Source organism: Hippocampus comes, unplaced genomic scaffold (assembly GCF_001891065.2).
Source record: "Hippocampus comes isolate QL1 unplaced genomic scaffold, H_comes_QL1_v1.1 scaffold132, whole genome shotgun sequence".
NCBI lineage: Eukaryota > Metazoa > Chordata > Actinopteri > Syngnathiformes > Syngnathidae > Hippocampus > Hippocampus comes.
This window is the reverse complement of record NW_017805467.1, coordinates 3,382,701-3,405,655: the sequence shown is the minus strand read 5'-3', so window position 1 is coordinate 3,405,655 and position 22,955 is coordinate 3,382,701. Positions and strand designations below refer to the sequence as shown.

The 22,955-nt window shown below is 41.5% G+C and overlaps 1 protein-coding gene across 1 annotated transcript in view; it reads right to left on the bottom strand.

Moving 5' to 3' along the window:
* The window catches only part of nek7 (NIMA-related kinase 7), a 72,017-nt gene extending 51,245 nt beyond the window's left edge, over positions 1 to 20,772 (bottom strand). Inside the window, exon 1 of the mRNA XM_019875335.1 lies at positions 20,447 to 20,772. The gene's annotated coding sequence lies outside the window, so the exon portion shown is untranslated. The remainder of the gene's footprint in view (positions 1 to 20,446) is intronic.
* Positions 20,773 to 22,955: the final 2,183 nt, after the last annotated feature.

The window sequence follows — 22,955 nt, the reverse complement described above, 5'->3', positions numbered from 1 at the left end:
CTCGGGCGATCAAACATAAAGAACTAAACAGCAACACTGACATTAAACAGATGAAATTATTCAGAAGTTGGATTATATGAATTAATAGCTGGGTCTCTTGTACATGGAATGCTGGATTTGTTTGCATAACGCCGACCTTCACTCTATCGCTGTTGGGGGCAGCGCAGCAAATTGATCAAAAAAGGGAATCAAGACAAAGAAAACCACTGCGGTCCTCAGGGAGACTACAAGGCCACAGATCCATAATGCTGCTTGCCACCTACTATTTATATGCCTCCTTTACATTTTTCACATTCAGAATTTTATAGGCTAATGATTATTTTACCGCAGAAATAAACAGCACAGCACAAAAAGCCCGGGCTTCATGTGAGGCCTGAATTGATTAATTTCTTCTCAACCGTCCAAACAAAACTAGCACAGCTTTGTGCCTTAGAGTGTGTGCATTTCACTAAGCGCACTATCAAAAATACACATCTAGACTTTAACCTGACCTTCAATGAGCGAGTAGCATCCTTAATACATGCTCTTATGTCTGTGGCCACGGCCACAGCTGCACTTTTGTATTCTCCTCAATCTCCTCCTCTTTGGTTAGAATTTCCGACATTATTCCCCCAAAAAAATAAAAAAGCCTCAAGCACATGCAGGTGTCAGCCTCTCACTTCACCTTGGTCCTCCGTACATCCCCTTCATGTTCCTATGTGCTCTCTTGGTCCTGCATGTTGTCAACACGAGCTGGCACGCGGCTAAAATCCCAGGCCACCTCCTCGCTCTATTGTCCTGCCCACTCGACAGCAGCAGTGACAACACTCACATGGTGAGGAGCTCTTTGTTGCCTGTCTATCAATTCAGCAGGTGCCTTACAGTGAAAAGCCGGAGTCAGCCAGCCAACTTCGTTCAAAAGTACCGTTTGATGTGCTCATTTCACAAACAGGTGGGTGGCAGCCAAGGAGGATGGTAATAATCACACACACACAAAAAAAAACTACAATAACGCTCACGCTTGAAAAAGATAAACTCCAATTTCAATGATAAAAGAAAGGAGGCCAACAAGCACAATGCCACATGAATCCGGCCTAGCAGTATAATACCCCTTTCTAAGGTGAAATCCATTCATACTGTCAATCAATGAGAATAAACAAGGTCTGATGACAGTTTGACAACTGAATAAAAACCAGACACGCCATGTGGACAAAGTGTGAAAAAAAAAAAACAGTTGAATTTAAGACCTCTTGATGATCTGATATGTAAAGGAGTGAAAACGCGCATTCAAGAGAGGGGAACCTTGGGGGTTTGGACTATGACTGCACAAACTAACAAGAAAATGAAAAAGTGGACAAAATTAAAACTTGGACACATGAAAAAGGCAGATATGCTGTAAAAGGGTGGCTTGGGTTCTGCATATTAATGTTTTTCTAATTTCAATGGTGCTATGATCTCAGGAGGGAAATTTTACAAATTACACACTTGTTTCACACAGAGAATTAGAAATCCATGTTTGTCAGTGACTCCAGTGTAACCGATGTACGGTGTCAGGGCATCTTTTGTATTTTCTCATACATTCCAATGCACATATGGATAAAATCAAAACAAGATGGTCATTAAGGCAGGGCTTCAGACTGCCTCTAGATTGTAATGGTGGAATTTATCAATACTATCCTGAAAGTGAAAATGTGAATATTTAATTCTGCAAGTCTATTTACAGTGTGCACCCCTAAATTCTGAGGCGGGTAATTTACTACATTTTGCCAGTCCGTCATTCATCATTCGTCAGCAGCCTGGGCACCTGTCAATCATCTTCAGTCCATCATCATTTCAAGCCGAATGAAACCGTAATTGCTTTTCTTTTGACTTTGTCTTCTTCTTGTTTTTTAGCATTTGGCAAACAACTTTTGGTGCATTACTGCCACCTTCTGAAATGGGTGTGGAGCTGCAAAATACCATTTCACAAACTCCTAACTCTACACTTTCCAAAAAAAACATCAGGTAAGCTTGCCGTTAAAACAAACTACACACGAGACAGGCAGGGGGTGTTTCTGTCATTTGTCAGTGAAATGGGCATCAGTCCATCAGTAACAGACAGAGGTATGTCGGTACTTGATCCGATTGGTGACGACTACACGATAACGCACTTCTGTCAGTGCTTAATCCGACTTTTTTTTTTTTTTTAGTTTGTCGTCAGTCGCCATTCGGCAGAAAATCGGGCATCTTTCAGTTACGGACTGACCGATATTTCCTCAGTGGAGTGCCCACCTCTGCCTAAATTGTCTAAAATTTCAGATCAGCAAGCCCTGGGTTAAGGGGATAGATACCCTTTTGGCCTGCAGTATGTTATTAGCACACAAAAGGTATATACATCTGCAGCAGCAGTTGACGACCAACGGTTAATCTAATGTCTACTAAGATACAATTCTAACTGTTGGAGTGGACACAAAAAAATGATAAACTTGACATGTTTCAGTGTTGTTATAAATGTCCAGCATATAGGGCTGCAAAATTTGTGATTACTACCAAAAGTTCCCTACACACTTGAGAAATAGGGGACAAAAAAAAAAAAAAAAAAAAAGATCAAACTGTGTGATGTTTTTTAAGGGATGTCTCCAAAGTCTCGGTACATGGGAGATTTCACTCTGTATTCATTGAGTTCACCTGAATTTTGCAAAGTGCATCAAATGATGCATTGCAAATTATGGAAATCATGTTGGCAATATTAAATAACAGTAACTACCATTAAATAAAAATGTTTTGTTTGAAGTATGTGGGGTTTATTTACCTTGTACTCAGACTTCTGGGAGACCCTGTATATGCCAACAGTTACAATGATTCCAAAATTATTGTAGCCGCCGCAAGATGAAATTAAAACAATCGTAACATGACAAATGATGAAATTTTAAGGAACCCTACCTTTCGTATTTTCTGAAACGCTAGTACATATCTCTATCTATCCACATCTGCACAAATATCCCAGGGCATTAGGCTTCGTACGTGCCGGCAGGCAACAACTCATAGTATTCACAATGCAAAGCAGGGCATCGCACAGCAGAACAGAATTTGCAGGGCTCCAGGACCAATAAAGGCTTTGTTAGCCATGTCACTGAATGACCACCAAATTAGCTTAATCACGTCTGGCACCAGGATATTCAATGTGACATTCTCTACCACAAGGCTGGGCTTCTGTTTGCCTGCAAGAGACAAAGAGGGCTTCTAGGGAAAAGGGGATAACACGAGGACAAAAGGCGGAACATTTGCAAACAAATGAAAATGGGGAACGTCAAATGTTTTTGGTTCTTGTGATGCATTTTTTTAATCCCATAAACTAATGGAAATCATTTTCAGGGGTCCATATATATATATATATATAGAGAGAGAGAGAGAGAGAGAGAGAGAGAGAGAGAGAGAGAGAGAGAGAGAGAGAGAGAGAGAGAGAGAGAGATACCTGTATATATTATAACTCCATTACTTCTGACTTGATGTTGTAGTTTGTTGAAATTGAATCAAGTCAAATATTTCACCATTAAACAATGTGAGTCTTGAAAGCTACGTAACGAGTGTTGCACATTGTAGTTTATCCCCGTGATGGCATCTCATATGACTTCTGCTGCAGATTTGGTACTGCATGAAAGCGCATGAAACCTGGTTGTATAGTATACGTTTGGGAAGCAAAGGGTGAAATCGAAAACGTAAAAAAAAAAAAATTTACGTTTGGTCTTAAATAAGTTTAAAAACAAAGAAATGAGCTTATGAACACAACAAATGCACAGGCAAAGAAGTTTAGGATTTACTTTCATTCCTCGGGCAAACATTTCTTTTTTGCCCAAGTGCATCAACCCACACTCCAGCCGAATATGTATGCAAGTGTGTATGTACAAAGAGCAAACAATCAGAATAACACTACCCCTAAGGTGTCACACTTTCTCCATTCTCGCACTCCTTTCCTCTGTACTTTGTGGCTGCAGGGATTTCCCTTTTCAGATCAGGAACGATGTCAGACCTGTTCCACCATTCCTCACAGTGAGGTTGGACCAGCTCTTCGGTAATCTGCCTCTTCTCACGTTAGTGAGTAAAGTAAACTATTAACTTTGCTTTCTTGCAAATCTGCAGGTGTTTGTTTTTTTTAATCCAATGCATACAACATTACTGGAACAGCAGCATGTTTTCAGCTGTGTTGTATCTCCTTTTCTTTTACCAGCACTCGATACGTGTTTTGGAACTGAGGACATTAATTGTTGAATTGTCACCTGAGGAATTATTTCCCATTTTGGACAGTTACTCAACAATCTGAAGTCTAAAAACCCGAACTACCGTTTTTCAAAATAGTAAGTCGTTACTTATCAAGTAAAAAAAAAATTTATAAAAAAAAAAAAAAAAAAAAAAAAAAGACGCACCCTTTCAAAGTGCATGAGATATAGCAATCATTTTAAATGTTGGGGCAAGATTCCACAACCACACATTTTTAGCTTCAAGAGAAACAACTGAAATAATGAAAATAAATATCCATAGGCAAATTTTTCAAATCATTACACATGAGAAATTGGAAACAGGTCTGTTTGAAAAGGTTAGAAATGTTATAAAAGTGCAATTTAGCAGGCCCCACAAAATTTCATCCACCCATCCATCCATTTTTCTCCTACACAGCAGTAGTGTCAAACTTATTTTAAGGCAATTTAACAAAACTATTACTTGTACACAACAAATTAATAGATTACTAGTTTTCGTGGGCCACATAAAATGACCTGGCGGACTGGATCTGGCCCCCAGGTCTTGAGTTTGACACCTGTGCTGTACAGGGTCACGGAGCCTGTCCCAGCTGACTTTGGGCGGAAGGCGGACGACAACCTGAACTGGTCGCCAGTCAGTCGCAGCGCATGCATAGAGACGAACAACCATTCACACCCACATTCACACCGTCACTGAGTGGGAAGCCACGCTGCCCGCACGCAAGTCCGGCGATTGTACCACTACACCATCAGCGACCCCCACAAAAAATATTTCTAATAGCAATTGTATGTGTCACAGCGGGTCTGAACTAATCCCAGGGTTCTTCTAAAAAAGAAAGAAAAGGACATAAAAGGTTCAGACTGCAAAATTACAATCCAACATAAAGTTGCCACCCTTAAAAAAAAAAAAAAAAACAATTCTAATGTGAATTTGCACCAATTGTCAACTTTCACAAGTACCGTCTCCAAGACATTATTACATTTGACATTAAAATGCATGCAGTATTCACTGCATTTGAAATACCCAAGAATAAAGCCTCTCCCCAAAACAACAAAACTGTTTCACACCTTTCTGATTACTCGATAATTCGATGGAATTTTCAGTAGAATGCTCGACCAACAAAACATTTGCTAGCTGCAGTCCACCGTTTCTTCTCGTTTTCGAGCCCATTGTTTTAAAGCATTATGCTTACCCCCTTCACCATTTGCATCTGAACGATAACATTGGCTGACTGGTGTCATGCATGATTGGTCTGTCTTTTTATTTACCATGTGCATATATTTACTGGGAACAATGGTAATGAAGGCCAGAAAACATTGCCATAAATTCCCCCGAAAAAAAGTTGCACTGGCGAAAATACAGACATCAAAATAATAGGTCTCAGTTCGTGTAGAAAAGCATCCGAGTCGGGATGCGGGCCAAGGTTTGCCTGCTGAGGACCTCTGTTTTCAGCAATACTAGAAAGTGCATGCAATTTTTTTTTCATATTTTAAAACATATTTCAATAAACTCCTCATCTCAGTTGCCAGTAAAGCTCGTTAGCACTGACAAATAATTGTTGACAAATTTCCAATACAGCTACATCACTCTCCAAAAAGACAAAAACAAGAGAGGATGAAAGCAGCTGAACCAGAGATCCTGCCTCCTACAGACATAATATTAATATTAATGAGACATGCTGTCCCCCCACCCCCTTCCGCAGCCGTTCTTCCCCTCAGTTGATTTGAACATGAAAAACCTAAAAAGCGAAAATTCCAGGAGTTGCGTATCACAGTTTGACCCTGCAGCCACGCAGCAGACACAAACCATGACAGACTCGCTGTTCAAAGCAGGCAGGAGCTGCTTTCATCAGGGAATCCTGGTGTTTTTTTCCTTACAGTGTGACACCACCAGCCCATGCCATCTGCCTTTTTCTCAAATCAGAATTTCAAGATGCGTCCTAACCGTGTGTTGTTTTTCGATGGGCTTCAGAATTGAGGCCCGGCATCACATGGACTTATGCTTCCATGCCGCTTGCTTACTGCTGTTTACAACCAAGCCCCGAACTGTGCTCCAATGTTAAATATTCACCGTTAAACTGTCAAGCCAGAACTAGTCGGGCACCCAGCCAGGCATACACTTTGGAGTCACTGTGCATTCTCCAAACCAAAAGTATTGCTTCTAAATCCATTCAGCGTATTTCTCACCCCCCCCCCACGCTCCATGCACCCACTTCCTGAAGTAGTACTTCATTAAAGTCATTCTCCTCTCTTCTTAACTTGCATTTACTTTACCCTGAACACTAAGCACACATACAGAAGTAAATTAACACACACACACATTCATATACTGTTTTCACCTCTGCTCTACATCTGAGCACGCTGCTGCTGCCTCCCCATGCCTGCCTTCAGATGTAAAATATTTTTATTCTGTGCCCCAATACCACACGAGCAAAGGTCTCTCATCCTTGGCTTGGCAGGACTTCTGACAGACAGCCGGCAGCGCCATACAAGCCTAACCCCTGCTGCTGCTGCTTCCTGCTGCTCAGAGGGAGTCAGGCTGCCTGCCTCCCATTGACTGAGGGCCAGGCTGGGCAGAGAGGAGGAGGCCGAGTGGTGGCCGCGGGTAGCAAAGACCCCCAAGGAGAGGAGGGCTGAGACTGGGCAGGACAGACAGAGCATCAAAAAATAAATAAATAAATAAACCTCAACGTAGACTACAGACAATGTGGGAAAGGTTGCAAAAGAAAGAAAGCAGACTGAGGGGGTGTGTGTGATAGAGAGAGAGAGAGAGAGAGAGAGAGAGAGAGAGAGAGAGAGAGAGAGAGAGAGAGAGAGAGAGAGAGAGAGAGCGAGCGCTGGGATTTGCCCAAATCTATAAGTGAATTTGTATGCGCGTGTCATTGATTCCCAACCATGGTGTCACGGCACGGTATGCGCCGAGAGATCATCTGTGAATTTTGTGAACCATTCCACCGCTGAAGAAGCATGACTTGTTATGATGAAAAAAACCTTTTTAATTGCTTGCATACTAAGATTAGTGCTTGCCCAACAATCAAGTGATTTTTATGAGCCATTTATTTTCAAAAATATCTCTGAAAGACAGCGGCTCAGATTCAGGCTATATGGCGGTCAAACTTCAATCAATTAATCGACAACTAATGGATTATCAAATTAATCAACAAATATTTTGATATTTGAGGACTGGTAATCACTTAGAGCAGGGTTCTCAAATTTAGGGCCCAAGGGCTATTTATGGCCCGCGAGACAATATTTTGCGTAGCAATGATGCTTATGCCGTAGGTTGGATCATAAAATCAGTATTATCATGTCTACATTTAAGGCGTATTTATTATTCCTGATTGGTCCATTTCTTAGGAGTTCACTGTGTTATTTTATTCTACATTTGTTGGACAGTAAAATAACAATGTATGAAATTAATGGGAAAAAAAGTTAATAAAATGTTTAATTTCCTTTGTTGTCAGTACCAGTGCATTAATACTTGCGATTTATGTGAAAAAAATGAAAAAAATGGTGGCCAGTCTAAAAACAGCATGTACTGAGCTCAACTGGTCTATGGCGGTTCTGGGGAGGGGCCAGTGCCCCTGTAGCACTGATCCTGGACACCCTTGTGGCCCCCACTCCGAACGTAGATTATACAGTAGCGCCGAGTCGTCGACACCAAAGGTGGAACTAAAGTGTGTGGCTTAAAATTCTAGGCGGACCTTTTAGTGCAGGGGTGCCCAAAGTTTTTGGACCGAAGATCGACTTTTCGTTCAACCAACCTCCCGGGATCGCCCCTTACCGCGCACGCATACGCGCACGCGCGCGCCATGATGAGAAGCCAAACACGGAAGTAAGGGATACACTTTTGCAGCCTGTTGACTACCGTAGCTCACACGTACCATTTTCAAGTGCTTCCCTCAGCCCTCTAGATTCCTATTCTGAATTGTACACGAAGCAAACTCTGAATGAGAATAATGACGATCAAAGATATAGCGCAACAGCTCTGATCACAAGCTGCAATTGCAGACTGCTGAGCGCGAACAACTTCCGCTGACGTAGTCACGCGCCACCGTAGGTTAAAGATTTACCTGCTTTATTTTATTTTTAAAATTTTTTGGGGGAAAATGAGACTGCTAGGATGATTACGGTGCAGTGTGCATTAACACAAAAAATATATTACTAACATGTACAAAGACACACAAATGTTTTTTTTTTCTCCTCTACACCTTTCGGATCTAATTGGGACGAGTCCTAGATCTACCGGTAGATCAGGATTGACGTAATGGGCACCTCTGTTTTAGTGCGTTGCACCACTGAAAAAAGACAAGTGCGAAGATGAGAAGCAGCCCCCAGAGAAGCAGTCCCAAGATTACCTCGATGATGAGTGATATTATATTGTCAAGGTAAGACCACAACACAAAACAAAGCAAGCCCGCAACAGTAGGGTTGCTTAAATGTAATTCCTCTTCACTACAAAAAACATCTGCTTTTTTTTTTTTTTTTAAACAGTCTTGAGAGTCGCGGACGCTACGCACAAATGGGTTGACGTATATTGGTAATCATGGTAACAAAGTTGCTAGCATTGGCGAATCAAAAAGAACTTTGGCAACACGTCTTGTGACCATTTCCAAATGCTTACAATTGTTTGCAAACACTTGCCACTGTTACCAAAACAACGCGTGCATAACGAACTACTTAAAGTTTTATCTGAGAAGTGAAACGGTTTGCGAACATGTTTGCAACCTTTGACGAACCCTGACAAAACCCCATATTTGCTGTGTTCGCAAGCATTTGCCGCTCATCTCGACAAATACAATCAGTGATCAATAACTACATTTTCAGTCATAAAAGGTTCACTTCAAGGGCACTTCAGTTCAGAGAATTTCGATTGATGCAATTTTCAAAAACAAACTGGACCCACAACTGGGAATCCTAACGGACACACTGCTCATGATGATTATGACACTCTTCTTCCATATTCAATACCCGCAGGCCCCAAGGCCTCAGGCCAAAATGAGAATCTGCTGTGACTCAAAGTGCAACCGCAGTAAAATGAGGGGGGGGGGGGGGGATTTGTCCCCTGACCCAAGATGACAGTGTGAAGAAAGAAAGGCTAAAAAAATAAAAAAATAAATGTAATTGTGCGCCGGGCTTGCACAAGAAATTAGTTGGAAATCCTTCAAGAAATTCCCGGCTCCCTTGAAAGTGAACTATTTCTGAGAACTGCACCAGTGCAACCTTTGGCAGAAAGCCATTCCAAATAAAAGAAGTCATGCAGCAGAACACTCAAACATGCTCAAAATATTTTTGTCAGAATTTCAAGGCATTTGGAGATTTATCATTATTGCCGAAATGCAGTCATATTTTATTTGTCTGATTGTAACTTCAGAATCGAAGGGTCGGTCATGACAAACACGAGCACAATACAGCATGTTTAAGACAGGTAACTCCTTGACTGCTTCACCACATATCTATCCGGAAGTGTTTCATCATGTTACTATGTACAATGACATCTTATTGTAAGCTATCCTGAGACAACTCGTCATTTATTTGAACAAACCTATGCCACACTCTCGCTCTGCGCGAGAATGCTATAGGCACACACACATGCACTGCTTTCGCCGGTTTAGCTGCTGCTTCTTCTTGTCCAGAGTCAGTTGTGCTTAAAACATGCTTTTGAGCTCAAAATCTCCTCTTCGATACTTCTAATTGTGGCACAAATCTAGTGCCACGCTGTAGTCTCTGCCCAAAACACGCACAATGTTGGCATTAGAATTTGCGTCCTGTTTTTTTTTTCTGCTGAACATTTTATCAAAGGCATTTTCGACTGATATTGATCACGCGTCTATCGCAATATATATATCAAAATTGAATTTGCGCCCAGCCCTAATATAGGCCTACATGTGGATAAAATTATATATAAAACAGACATAGGCAAGATGGCTGCCGGTTAGACACTCTTCCAATCCATCAAATATCATTAATCGAATCCGACTTTTGATATCCATGCTCCTTATAAAGTTGTTGAACTTTACAAGAAAGTAATGCTTCAATGTACAGGATTTGCTATTTTTGAAGATTTAAGACATTTTCTTGACAACTAGCAAAACCATTTTCGAGACGGATTTTTTATATATATAACACACACACACACACACACACACACATATATATATATTTTTTTTTTTTTTTTTTTGCAAGTACATTATGGTAACAACAGATGACATGGCAACAAAGAACCTGGCAGAGGATATGGATTAAGTTATAAAGTCTCTGAGCTTCATGCCAGAGGATCTTTAGCAATGTGGCGAAACAACAGGTGGGGCACCTTTCTCTAATTGAGGTAGTGCGACAATCGAAAGCTGTGTTCAAAGAGAAGGATAAGAAGATTGAAGAGCTAGAAAGCAGAGCGGATGATTTGGAACAATATATAAGAATGGATGATTTGATAACATCCGGCCTCGAGACAACCCCCCGCACCCATGCTCAGATCACAGCAGGCAACAATATAAAAAAATAAAAGACATTTCGACAGGACAAATATAGCTGGCTGCCAGACCTTGCCGTTAAAAAAAAAAAAAAAAAAACTCAAACTCTGAAGAGAGGGAGGCACATTCAAGACACCTGGACAAGAAACTGGAAAGTAATGGAAAGATTGAATTTTCTAATCCACTTATCCTCACGAGGGTAACGGGTGTGCTGGGGTCTATGCCAGGGCAGTAGGCGGGGGACACCCTGAACTGGTTGCCAGCCAATCGCAGGGCACACATAGACGAACTACCATCCGCGCTTACACTTACAACTAGGGACAATTTAGAGTGTTCCATAAACCTGCCGTGCAAGTTTTTTGGAATGTGGGAGGAAACCGGAGTACCCGGAGAAAACCCACACAGGCACGGGGAGAATATGCAAACTCCACATAGGAAGGCCACTGCCGGAATCGAACCCTGCACCTCTGCACTTTGATGCGGACGTGCTAACCAGTCGCCCTTCGCACTGCCCCCAGAATATCCATGAATTTTAAAATAACAGATTCTGCACGATAAATACACAGTCCAGTTATAATTTAAAAAAAAAAACAAGCAAATCCCATGCGCCTTGATCTTTGGTTTCAAGAGCAACAAAAACATGATAATCTCAGATCATCACAAAAATCTCAATAAAATATAGTGAAAGGGATAAAGGAAGACGTGGAAGCAGACAGTAGGAAATGTCGCCAGCTCTTTGCAGCGGGACTGGACAAAGCAGCCTGTCAAAAACAGATACTTTCGTACTAATTTACAGCATTGTGCTCCAAATTCCACATGAAACATGAAGGCCCCGTTTGCGGTGAGGCTGAACCAAACGCCCACAGCACACCAACTCATAAAAACCTTCTGTTTCAATGTGTTCATGAGTGGAAAATTCATTTTGCTTTCGTCTCATCTCATGACAAATACATCCTTTCATTGCCACTGATGTAGTGTTTACGGTGGCACCCAGCATCTTGTAATCATTTGGTGAAAGTGGATTTGTATTCTCGGGAGATTGTTTTTGTTTTTCCCTGGTGGATAATCAAAAGCGATTGAGAGGGACAAGGGACAACTGAAGAGTGATCTAAAATCAAAATTGATGATACTGCGTGAACGCTGTCATCCCACTGTTGTTTGAATTATGCCAATTTGGCTTTGGCAGAACACAGCAGCATTTCCCTCAGTTTCTACTGACCGCAAGCAACACTAACATGATGAACAACAGCATCTTATGTTGAGTTTAATGAGCATCGGGAACGAGTGCCAGAAATTCAGCCGTCTTTGCAGTGCAACCCTCGTTTCTCTGTTTGACTACCAACTCTGACCATCGCCGGCAACCAATGACAGGCGCTAGAGTCTAGCCTCAACGGAAAGATTTTGTTGTCATGAGCAATATCGCCTTATTTATTTATTTATTTATTTATTAGCAATGAGTAAAACAAAATCTACATATATACAGAATCTAAACCTGGGGGGCCCAACCAGTCGACTGCGATCGACCGGTAGTCTGCGAATTGGTCTCAAGTCGATCGCGGGGGGGGGGTCCTAGGGGAAAATAGATGAAAATAAATAAATAAATAAATGATATGAGAGAGAGTGTGTGTGTGTGTGTGTGTGTGTGTGTGTGTGCGCGCAAATAATATTCTATATTTTTTGTTATTGCACAGTGCACCCTAAGGCCAAACAAAATAGATAGTGTGTTTCCGGTAACATGAAATTTCAGCATAGGGTCGGTAGGTCGGACAAATTTTTTTTTTATTTTTAATCTTTTTTTTTTTTCCATCAAAAATTTAAACAAAATAACCATAAAACATAAAACAAGGAGACATTGAACCCCCGCTCGCCACCTATTTAGTTTACTCCCCGCTCAAGACTCGGGGCTGGGGCGCGCCGCCGCCTCCGCCGTCCTCCTCCGCCCTCGGTTTTTACTCGGCCCTGTGGTGCTCATCAAATAGTTCGCTGAATTTTTTTCGATACATCAATGGATTTTCTTAACATTATGGTGCGAGCATGCGACTGTAACACAGAAAACGCGGTTTAAACTGTCGTCGGAGATCGCGGCCGCCGCTATGATTCAATGTCGTTGACAAGACGACAGGGCAAACGACGCATGCGCTCAAACGTGAATATCGCAAGAGTTTGCACCGACGTAAACCCTCTACACAAAAATGTAGAGGGTTGTTTGAAAAAAAAATGCCGACCGTAAAGTTTTTTTTCCGACATAGAAATTCTCGGTCGGTCGGGTTACCGGAAACACTACTTTTTTCCTCTGCCTTAGCATCCTCTCAGTTTCACTTTCACAAAAAAGTGCTGAAAAAATAAAATAATACAACAAAGGTCACCTTTAACCTACGGCGGCGGCACGTGACTTGCATCACCGTAAGTCAGCAGTCTGCACTTGCAGCTTGCGATTAGAGCTGTTGCCATATATCTTTTTTTATTTTTATTATTCTCACTCAAAGTTTGTTATTCGTATAATTCACAGATGGCACTGACAAAGAATGGGAATCTGCAGTGCCAGGAGAAAATTGTTTTAAATGATACATGTGAGCTACAAATTCACAAGCTCTTGTATCTACTTTATTTGTGTTCTGGGCCGTTATGGCTGTTGCTCATCATGGCATGCATGTGTGTACGCGTGCACAAGCGGTAGCGGGTCGATCGCGTGAGGTCGGTTACTTGAAAAGTCGATCTTTGGTCAAAAAAGGTTGGGCACCCCTGATCTTAACCATACACGTCATCCCTTAAACTAATCCATTATATACCATGGGTTCACACCTCTAAGGCATATAATACATAGTTACATATAGTTATAGTTATATAGTTTGATGATACAGGACTTCAAAAAAATGAATAGATTTCGAAAATACTGCATCGAAGAGAGTGTGGTCATGACAGAAAATGACCCAGCAGCACTCAAACTATTTCATTAACTTCAAACAAGGTCCAAGGTCAGTATTTTTTGTGCTTGCATGTCTTTGTAGTCCTGCGGAATATCAGTGAGCCCGGTATGAGAAGGCATCAGTTCCACGGCGATGTTAAAAATGTTCACGGAACACAAGGGGCTGCAAGGCATCGTCTTATTTGAATGCTTGAAACATCCGTGACCCTTCCATACTGAAGAAGAAAGAGAGAGATGCACAATTATTGAGGAAGAGGGGCCGTTTCAAGGGAGCCTAAGAAGCTGCTTGAATAGCACTCTCATTGCCAAAGACCTTACTCTAAACTTTAACCATACAGAGACGGAAAAAGAAAGAGGGTTTTAAATTGTTCTGGGAAAGGCAACAACCACATGTAATATGTAAATGCTTCATTTTGAAACTGAACCATTTGGAAAGTTGGAACACCAAGGATGCATAAACCTTGCGGTGGTCCTTTGCCAGCATCAGTTCTGTGCAATGCCTGGCCATGGTCTTTGACATCATCCAAGAGACGGTGTTAAATGTAGCTCAAAATGGCCTCAGGACGCATCTCCAAATATGCTTTGTGAAAGTAGGGAGCTAATATTTTTGTTTTAGATTTTTAAAAATATATATAAATGTGGGCAAAAATTAGGTTCAAGTGGTCAGATGACAAATGTCTCATCTAATCCTCAACACAGTAGAGTGACTGGCTCCAGGGCTAAAACGGGAACTTCTGAGGAAACAGAGAGAATTGGTGAATTCCATTACACTTAATCACTGCTCTGGGTCCAGCATGCAGATTTCTCCACACCAAGAGTGGAAATTTTGGTCTAACCCAAAACAGTAAAACACTTTAAGGCAGAGCTGACACTACAACTGCATGGTTTTGTTTTAAATGATACATGTGAGCTACAAATTCACAAGCTCTTGTATCTACTTTATTTGTGTTCTGGGCCGTTATGGCTGTTGCTCATCATGGCATGCATGTGTGTACGCGTGCACAAGCGGTAGCGGGTCGATCGCGTGAGGTCGGTTACTTGAAAAGTCGATCTTTGGTCAAAAAAGGTTGGGCACCCCTGATCTTAACCATACACGTCATCCCTTAAACTAATCCATTATATACCATGGGTTCACACCTCTAAGGCATATAATACATAGTTACATATAGTTATAGTTATATAGTTTGATGATACAGGACTTCAAAAAAATGAATAGATTTCGAAAATACTGCATCGAAGAGAGTGTGGTCATGACAGAAAATGACCCAGCAGCACTCAAACTATTTCATTAACTTCAAACAAGGTCCAAGGTCAGTATTTTTTGTGCTTGCATGTCTTTGTAGTCCTGCGGAATATCAGTGAGCCCGGTATGAGAAGGCATCAGTTCCACGGCGATGTTAAAAATGTTCACGGAACACAAGGGGCTGCAAGGCATCGTCTTATTTGAATGCTTGAAACATCCGTGACCCTTCCATACTGAAGAAGAAAGAGAGAGATGCACAATTATTGAGGAAGAGGGGCCGTTTCAAGGGAGCCTAAGAAGCTGCTTGAATAGCACTCTCATTGCCAAAGACCTTACTCTAAACTTTAACCATACAGAGACGGAAAAAGAAAGAGGGTTTTAAATTGTTCTGGGAAAGGCAACAACCACATGTAATATGTAAATGCTTCATTTTGAAACTGAACCATTTGGAAAGTTGGAACACCAAGGATGCATAAACCTTGCGGTGGTCCTTTGCCAGCATCAGTTCTGTGCAATGCCTGGCCATGGTCTTTGACATCATCCAAGAGACGGTGTTAAATGTAGCTCAAAATGGCCTCAGGACGCATCTCCAAATATGCTTTGTGAAAGTAGGGAGCTAATATTTTTGTTTTAGATTTTTAAAAATATATATAAATGTGGGCAAAAATTAGGTTCAAGTGGTCAGATGACAAATGTCTCATCTAATCCTCAACACAGTAGAGTGACTGGCTCCAGGGCTAAAACGGGAACTTCTGAGGAAACAGAGAGAATTGGTGAATTCCATTACACTTAATCACTGCTCTGGGTCCAGCATGCAGATTTCTCCACACCAAGAGTGGAAATTTTGGTCTAACCCAAAACAGTAAAACACTTTAAGGCAGAGCTGACACTACAACTGCATGGTTTTGTCAAATACAGAATAGACCAAAAACTAAAAAAAAAGAGGAAAAAAATAACCGTGACCCAATCATTCTCCTGAAAAAAAATTCTACTCAGCATCCCTACCAATAATATACAGGTACAAGAATTTGACTAATTTTGAAAGCTCTTCTTTCCATGTGCTTTTTTTTAAGCTATGTTTAAAAAGAGGGAAAAAAAACACTGTTGCACGCATCTTCTAGTAGGGTTAAGCTTAATGATATTCTCTCAAAACCATTTTGTTCTGGCTGAAAAACACAGACTGATACAAACATTTGGCAGCCATTGTCGTTCATCCGGTTCATGACAACACTACTTGACAGTCAACTTCACTGAGCCGGCCAGTGTTCATGACGACCCGGGAAGACTCAAGCTTGTACAGAGCCTTTGACGATGATCAAATGTGGCAACACAGAAGTGAGTAATTATTAGGTCAACAAGGTATGTCAGTTCCCACTCACCCTTTGTTGAATCATCCCCCTCTAGCATTGCCAAATGTGATGGTATAAATGCTGAAATCTTTAGTGGAGAACAGCAACATGAATACCATTTTCAAGCATTTGACTTCATACTTGAAAGCAATTGTTCCCAACTGTCGTGACTATCAAACCAATAACCAATTTTTAAATACAGCGGGCCACCACCCCTCGCGGGGAATAAGGACCGAGCGCGAAGAGAGAATACCTGTGATTCTAATCGCCTATATTAACAGTGCCACAAGCTATGATTCCAAAACCATTTCAAACAAGTATATCTTCAAATATGGCCTGTGCCCTTAATTAAAAGCAGAGCTATAGCTTTGCACACATGCATACCATGTGCAGTACCTGTACATACACGCAAACAACACTGACAGCGATGACAACGATGAATTACTGTCATAGTGCAGTCTGGTGTAAAACAATGAACATTTAACTGCCCAGCAAAGCGCAAGAGTTACATGGATGATGGTGAAAAGGAATGAGAACTTGATAGGATGAAGTAAAAAATAAAAAAATAAAACAATCGGCACCCACCTGCCAAATTGGTCCATACCAAAAAAAAAACAAAAAACAAAAAAAAAAAAAAAAGCCTCTCTCTACCATGTATGTATGCAGATACCGTTTTGCAGCTGCCATATGTATCAGTAACAATTTATAAAGTGCAAATGTGTAAAACCGCTGAAGGCAACAGAACCTTAGACCACCTCGACATTGACACCCCTTTTGTCTTTTCCCTTTAAACAGATACACAGTACGGTTTCATTATGCAGCCAGCACTGCCTGGTGACAACATGGTCGAAGAAAAAAACAAAAACACACGGATTCTGATCTAACCATCCTTATTCATCTTGCATGGCCACAAAGCGGATATCCAATATATAAGTGACGATTAAAAAGGCCACAAATCCAACTTGGTGGGGAAAATGCATTTCTCTCTCCACAAAAATGCATTTCTCTTTCCGAGCTACCAGCCCAGGGTGTACCCCAACCTCTTGTCAGATGGGATAGGTGCCATCTTGAAAATAGAAAAACAATTAAAGTTATGGAAGTTTCAAACTCAGATTCAACCATAAAAGGTCATACCTAAAATCTCGGCCACCACTGACTTTAAATGAAGACGCTGACCGGGAATTTGTGCATTTTTATTGCTTTTAAACAGTTATAACTTCCATAATATTTGTCACAGTGAAACATTACTTCTTGCATTGGGATCTTTTTAAAAGAGCTGTCTGATAATGCAAATCTCATGTAAATCAATTCATCTTTGAAATTACCTACAAACATATTCAAATTAAAAGTAGATATGTTCAGGTTCATCCGGACATTGACACAATTTTCAGTGTTTCAGCTCTCTACAACACCACATCCATCCATCCATCTATCCATCTTCTGAACCACTTTATCCTCACAAGGGCGGCCCGATGGTCCAGTACCGGGTTCAATTCCAGCTTCGGCCTCCCTGTGTGGAGTTTGCATGTTCTCCCCAGGCCTGTGTGGGTTTTCTCCGGGTACTCCGGTTTCCTCCCACATTCCAAAAACATGCATGGCAGGCTGAGTGAACACTCTAAATTGTCCCTAGGTGTGAGTGTGAGCGCGGATGGTTGTTCGTCTGTGTGTGCCTTGCGATGGCTGGCAACCGGTTCAGGGTGTCCCCCGCCTACTGCCCGAAGACAGCTGGGATGGGCTCCGGCGCGCCCCACGACACTTGTGAGGATAAATCCATCCATCCATCCATTTTCCGATTAGAAGGCGGGGGACACCCTGAACCGGTTGCCAGCCAATCACAACACCACAATGGATTTTAAATGAAATTATCAAGATGTGCTTTAAGTGCAGACTTAGAGCTGTAAATTTAGGGTATTTACATCCAAATCAGGTGAACGGTGTAGGAATTACGACATTCTCTAGATGTGGCTCCAACTTTTTCAGGACTAAAAGTAAGTGGACAAATTAACATGAATCAGATTGTGTCACTTTTCAACTTTATTGTTGCAACTTGTTTATTTAGTTGTAAATCCTTTGTAATCAAGGAGAGCCTGAAGTCTCAAGGCCACGGATGCCGGATTTAATCTCTGGTCATGCTCTGCCAGGCCTTGCTATAGCCGTCTCCAGTTCTTGATTGTTTTTGGGGAATTTTTCTGTCAGTTTTGTCTTCTCGAGTGAAACGTTTTTAATCAGATTCAGGTCCGGTGATTGACTTGGCCACTGCAGAACATTCCACCTCTTTGCCTTTAATAACTGCTTGCTTTTGCAGTATGTTTGTGTCCTAGTCCATCTGCATTGTAAAGCGCCGTCCAATTAGTTTGAAGCATTTGGCTGAATAAGAGCAGATAATCTTGCCCAAAGCACTACAGAATTCATTCTGCTGCTTTTGTCAGCAGTCACATCATAAATTTTACATAGAGATCCAATTCATGCCCACACCATGACACTATAACTACCATGCTTCACTGATGGTGTGGTATGCTTTGAATCTTGAGCAGTTCCTTCCCTTTTCTAAACATTTCTCTTTCACTCATTGTGGTACAAGTAGCTCAGGGGTGCCCAACCTTTTTTGACCAGATATATACATTTTTCGATCAACCCATTACCGCACACGCACGCACTTACCCTGATGAGCAATAGCCATAACTGCCCCTCAGATGAACGAAACAGAAAAATAAAGTAGACACAAAAGTTTGTGAGTTGGTGAAAAGCAAATCACTGCCTACCTTAGTACAGACCTGACGCGGAGGCATGTGACGCACTTTTGCAGCATTTTAACGATCGTAGCTCACGTGTACCATTTTAAAGTTCTTCTCCAGGCAGTCCAGATTCCAATTCTTTGCAAGTGCCCTCAGTGAATTGTATATGAAACAAACTCTGAATGAGAATAATAATAACAATAAAAGATATAGCGCAACAGCTCTGATCGCGAGCTGCAATTCCAGACTGCTGCTAACAACTTCCGGTGATGCAGGTCACGCGCCACCGTGGTTCAAAGGTGACCTGCTATTTTATTAATACGTTTCATGAAAGTGAGACTGATAGGATGCTATGGGTGCAGTAACACAAATATATATCATATTAATAACACGCACACAGGCACACAAATGTTTTGGTTTGAGGGTTTTTTTTCCCTCTACACCGCCTTGGGAGTAGTCCGGGAGCTACCGGCCAATCGCAATCGACGTATTGGGCACCCCTGAAGTAGCTCTTTGTCTCATCTGTGCATAAGATTTAATTCCAGAACTATACAGGCTCTTTTAGAAGTTTCTTGGCAAGCACTAAATTTCCTGTTTTCCTGTTTTTGAGGCTCATCAATGGTTTACACCTTGTGGTGAAACCTTTGTATTTCATGTGGTGACGTTGCCTCTTAATCATTGATTTAGACAGATGCACCTACCTCCTGGAGAGTGTTCTTGATTTGGACAACTGTTTTTTGTTTTTTCACTGTGCATACAGCTCCAACTATTTATGAACCTGACTCTCCATATTTTATTTACTGTTTTTTTTTTTTTTACTTACACGAGTAACTAACTATTTGATGTTCTTTCAAGTGAGCAGCTCTGTAAAAACGAGTTTGTCTGAATGAGAGTTAGTTGAGACAGATGCATAATATGCTTCTTGAAGCCCTGGCAATAACCACACAAAAGCGTGTCTCGCCCAACAAATCACCTAGAATGCAACCTCACATTATTCTGGAAAGTCAGACATGTCTTAAAAAGAGCTTAAAACTTAAACTGGTGTGGAAAGTCATTGGAATACACCACATAACCTACGCATTTTAGGTTGCATCTTCTTAAATCTGTTGCCTGGATTCATGAAGTTGCTGCAATACTGTACTGTATCCAGCACCGTCAGTCGCGCCCGACCATGTTTGACTGGAAGCACACAGTAACGTACTCAAGTGACAGTGACATTAGTTGCCTCAAGTCCGACGAACTTGAATGCAGTGAAAGTTAGGGTTGCTACATGCTAGCCTGGGGCAGGCTAAGCTAGCTGACGAACTTCCCTCAAACTTTTTTTTTTCTTCCCAAATATGAAGCTCGCGTATAAGCATCGACTGTGGCAACATCGGTGAAACACTAACAACTGCGCCGTCCCTTGTCTTGTGCATACAAATCGGGGGAAAAAAAAGTTGAGAAACAGCGCCTTAGCTGCTCCAAAGTAGTTGTGCTAAATTCATGGTCAGCTGTGTGAGGACTTACCAGGAAGCAGGACTCTGTTGCTAAGCTATTCCTTCTTCACGCGCTGACACGCCACTGATTGTTACGGTGCTCGTCTCCTTTCGGACTTTCCCTTTCCTGTCGAAGGGCACGAGTGGGGGAGTCGCCTTGACAGGGCCTCTTGCTGCGTTGCCGAAACGCTGAAAAGTTTTTTTGAGGGGGGTTTTGTGGGGGACGGCAGAGAAAGTGCTGCCGCTGCCGCTGCCGCTCCTGCGTCAGTGAGGTTGTGAAAGGCAGGCAGGCACTTCGACCGCTAGGCCCGCCAGCAGCAGTCAAACTCCTGACCCGCGTGCCACCAATGTAAACAAGGTAGCATTCTCGGAAAGCTGTCAAATACCGCGAGACTCCACACTGACGCTCCAAGCCTCCAGTATCGGCCTCGTCATATATACAATACAATCCAATACAGTACATCGTTATTTATTTAGTTCTTTCACAATAGCGGCAACTGTAACAAAGCGCTTTTCGTTTCTCATGTCTTCCTTGACATGCCGGTTTGGTTTTTGTTCTTTATTGTTTAGCCATCCAACGAGCATGCCATACTTAAAATAAATGTAAATACATTCACACAGAGCCAGACCTTCCTGTATGGCGTTTACAGGATTGGGTTTTAATTGAAAATAACCAGTTGCCTCGAAGGACCACATGAGTAGCCTGTGGGTCTTTTCCAAAAATAGCTTACCCGTAGTGGGATATTGTGAAGTACTAGGAATATTGTCAACGTGATTTAAAGTCTACAGATTTAGAGATTAGTGATTTACAGATTTAAAACATTTCATATTTAGCAAGAATGGACCGGCCATCTTCTGTACAGGGCAGATGCCCGGTGGGCCAGCATCTTTTGGGGCTGATAACTTACTATTCTATTCTTGTTTTTCTCCCTTTCACCCCAAGAGACCAGCCCACAATTTAGAGGGAGGAGCCCATTCATCAGGGACTTACAATAATAGCCTGGACTGCCAGTCGCCTCTTGCAGCTGAAGCCAGAGGGCAGCCATCTTGCTTTGCCACTGTTACTGTCATCACTGTGGCTGCATCGGCCATTCAGAGTATATTTTCTCAGTACAGTATAGTAAAACATGACTTATAGAAATTAGGTTTACATTTCACAGCGATTTTGGTTTTTTTTTTATTGTTGTTGTTGATGGACTTTCCTTCCATTTCATTTTTCATGGTTCTGACTGTATGAATCTTTGATTAAGACTTTTAGATACATTACATGATTTAAGAGAAAATGTATAATTGCATTCAACATGGCTTTAAAGCTTCTCCAAGACTTATTGGTACATCTGTATGCCACACATTGTGGCATTTTCACCGTCGAGACAGAAAATAAAGTGAATACGCTGCGGTGAAATCAATGTATTTGTGTTAAGTGCGTTTTACGATTCTCAATACAAGACGGCCACCAATGGCTTCACTTCAGCACTTTTGTTCTTTTCATCACTTCTAAAGGGACAGGCTGAGAACCAAACCTCCATCATCGAGTTGGTGAAAGGACTTTTCTTAAGGATACTGTGTGTATAAAATGTTTGGTTTGGTTGTCTTTGAGTAATTTAATGAAACATAATGGTTAGCCTGCTACTAGATGGAAATGCGCTATCCATATCACCATCAATAAAGAACATCTATGCCATTATTCAGAGCAACAGAAAAGTTCCAGAACTTTTGTGTCACAACATGCAAAACATTTTAGTGTCAAACCATAGCCATCACACCGACCACTCCAAAAATAAAATCTGACATTTTTTTTCCAAACATTCTAGCCAAATTCTTCTTTAACACAGTAAAATTAAATATATTCTTTTTTTTAAACTAGTGGTTGTGTGCCTCAACATTTAAACTAAAAGCTGAACATTTTATTTTGAACGGGAATGATTATCCGTCATGACTGTCAATGTCGAATCCTTTGGGTAACGGATGAGAACAAACACACACAGTTACTCGATATCCACTCTAGCTTATGTTTCACGGCTGTATGCGAAGTATTCCAAACGCTTTGTATAATTAGGAAAATCATGAGGACATATTGACAAAAACAGAAGTGCAAATTGGAGGCTGGCATGTGGAATTGATCAGCTTACATGACTTTGATAAAAGCTTGCTGCGCTCATTCCTTTCATACTGACAAATTCCAAATACTCGTGAGCCACTGAAAACACATCCATCTTGCCATCCGCATTGTTAATAATCAACAAGTTAGGTGGGATGTTGTTTTTTTTTCTCCATACTTCAATCGCCTTTTTGTTAACCTCACTGCAAATATGGAAAAGGGAAAAGGGAGCGATGCCTGCAATGTACAGCCCCCCACCCTCCAAGCCCCCCCCCCTCCTTTTTCTTCAACAACGGTTGAAGATTAAAAGAAACGTCTTGCAGATATCTGTCAATTCGCTATGTGAATAATGCTGTGTGGAATTTAATGGCACAAGTTAAATTGGGTTTCCACTACACCCACATTTTCTCTCAATAAGATCAATGGCGCTCTGTGACAG